This window comes from Ipomoea triloba, chromosome 12 (assembly GCF_003576645.1).
Source record: "Ipomoea triloba cultivar NCNSP0323 chromosome 12, ASM357664v1".
In the NCBI taxonomy this organism is placed as follows: domain Eukaryota; kingdom Viridiplantae; phylum Streptophyta; class Magnoliopsida; order Solanales; family Convolvulaceae; genus Ipomoea; species Ipomoea triloba.
The window spans coordinates 9,843,056-9,846,044 of record NC_044927.1 but is presented as its reverse complement, the minus strand read 5'-3'; the positions used below and the strand labels follow the sequence as shown (position 1 = coordinate 9,846,044).

General features: G+C 31.0%; 1 pseudogene; it reads left to right on the top strand.

The window, feature by feature from the left end:
• Positions 1-290: 290 nt before the first annotated feature.
• Positions 291-1,354, top strand: LOC115999330 (annotated as a pseudogene).
• The last annotated feature ends 1,635 nt before the right edge of the window (positions 1,355-2,989 follow it).

Here is a 2,989-nt window from a genome sequence, read left to right as displayed (position 1 = left end):
GCTATGGAGGTACTGGGAAAACATTTGTTTGGAAGACATTGACATTAGCTCAACGTTCTAAGGGCCACATTGTGTTAAATTTCGCCTCAAGTGGTATTGCTTCTCTATTGATGCCAGGTGGTAGGACTGCTCATTCTAGGTTTGCGATCCCAATCAATATAAATGAGGATTCCATGTGTAACATTGCTCAAGGTAGTGATTTGGCTGAACTTATTATAAAGGCAAAGTTAATTATTTGGGATGAAGCTCCAATGATGCATAAACATTGATTTGAAGCGTTGGATCGAAGCATGAGAGATCTATTACGTTTTGTGAATCCTTTGAGTTTGGAGATGACATTCGGAGGGAAAACTGTAGTTCTTGGTGGTGATTTTAGACAAATTCTGCCTGTGATTCCTAAAGGGAAAAGACAGGATATAGTTGGAGCAAGTATTAACTCATCGTATCTATGGCATAGTTGTAAAGTGTTGAAATTGACTAAGAATATGAGATTACAACGTTTGGGCCCTAATGAGAGTTTGGCAAAAATTGTTGCATTTTCCAAATGGATAGCTAATGTGGGTGATGGATTAATTGGTGGTCGAAATGATGGTTCTGATGTAATCACCATTCCGGAAGAAAATGTTATCGCCCTCATAGCGATCCAATTGGTGCTTTGGTAAATAGTGTCTCCCCCGATTTTTGCTCAGGTAATTTTGATATGCAATGTATAACTGGTAGAGCAATTTTAGCTCCAACTTTGGATTTAGTTCATGAGATCAATGAATATATGAGTGGCCTGAGTCTGGGAGATTCGAAGACATATTTCAGCTGTGATTCAGTTTGCCAATATGATTCTGGTGTGGATACTTTAGCAGGGTTCTATACCAAAGAGTTTCTCAACTCTTTGAAGTGTTCAAGTATTCCAAACCATTCCCTTACTTTGAAAGTTGGATCTCCAGTTATGCTTTTACGAAATATTGACCATACTCTTGGTTTGTGTAATGGTACGAGAATGGTGATTACTAAAATGGGAGATTATATTGTTGAAGCTAAGGTGATCTCTGGAAGTCATACGGGTACTCGGGTGTTGATTCCAAGATTGTCATTGACACCGTCTGATCCTAGATTGCCATTTAGGTTTCAAAGGAGATAATTCCCTTTAATGTTATCTTACGCAATGACAATAAATAAGAGTCAGGGACAAAGTCTTACAAATGTGGGGTTACTTTTAAAAAAGTCAATTTTTGTGCATGGCCAGTTGTATGTAGCGTTGTCTCGAGTTAACAACCCAAATAGTCTTAAAGTGGTCATTGTGGCTGAGGATGGGGAATATTCGTCTTCAACAGTGAATGTAGTATCCAGAAGTTTTTAGAAATTTGTAATTGTATATATTATAGTTTAGATATATGCTTAATTGTAATTGTGTTTTTAAGGTTCGTTAATTTAGTATTGTTCTCATATTTTACATATATGTTCTCTTAATATGTGTATTAGTAATTCAATCTCTATTTATAATATAATTTAATTTTCAACCCGTGCATCGCACGGGTGCATTACTAGTATTTACAATAACTCGCTACTGTAAAAACTTGGTTTCCCCTTCTTTTTAAATAAAAAATATAATACATTTTAGTTAAAAATATAATTATATATTCATAAAAAAATATTACATATTTTAATGTTCTACAAGGGCAAATTATACTATGGACAAGAGGTCCACACTTCACATTGTATAGTGGATCTTGGTCCAAAACAATATTCTTGTTATGTACCGTAGTTAACATATTGGCCCTGTTTGGTAAATAATCAGCCTATCAGCCAATTTTGGCTTATTTGACCACTATTAGTTGTAAGTTAATAAGCTTTTTGTAACTCCAAAATACTAAAATTCAAAAGGCTACTCAAAGCAGCCTTTTCAATTAGCTTTTTGAGAAAAAAAAATTATACCAAATAGCTATCAGCTAACAGCTAATTTATCAAATAACTTTCTACAATCAGCTAATGCTATCAACAAATCATACCTTTTAGCCCAAACAGCCAACCCAATCAGCTAACAACCATTTACCAAACAGGATCATTATGTACCTTCGATTAACAAATTATGTACCTATAAATAAATTAAAGGTACATAATATGTTAACGGTAAGTACATAGTTTATTAATTACAGATACATATCATACTATATATAAAAGTAATATCCTCCTCCCAAATTTTCCCGCCCAAACTTAGGGGCATTTTAGTCAAAATATTGATTTTATTAATTAATTAATGTATTATTTATTAATTTATTTATAATAATATTGATTGATGATTGATTAATAATATTAATTTTATTAATTATCCATATATATTTATTCAAAAAATAAGCCAATTGGTAAGAACATTCATATTTCATTCATCTATAATATTATTATGGTAATATGGTAATTATGGTAGAATAATACTATAATCTATCATTCATATGTATTAATTATAATTGGTAATATTGCATTATGTACCACCAATTCTCCCACGCTTTTAACCACCCTGCAGTAAACATATATATTATTCTTAATCAACCACCATGTAGTAAACATATGTATTCAAACGTATTAATTATAATTTAAAAATTAGGAAAATTATGTTCTAATCTATACGTATAAAATATTGAAAAAGGAAATGGTCATATCAGCGTGAAATAATATTTTGATTAATATGGAAGACAATCTAATAAAATACTATATATTCATAATTAAAATTAGAAAAGGAAATACTCTGTAGAATTCCCGTCCAAAAAATAGTAAAGGTAAATTGGAAAAAAAAAATTGATATTACTAATTGACTGAAAATATAAAAGGATCCTAATGAAAAATAAACGGAGATTAGGTAACTTGGAAAAGGAAACGGATATTACTACTTTACTGAAAATTAAAAAGATTCCTAATTGACTGAAAATAAAAAAGGAAATGTTCATATCAAAATGAAATAATATTTGATTAAGCTTGAAGACAAGATAATCACAATTAT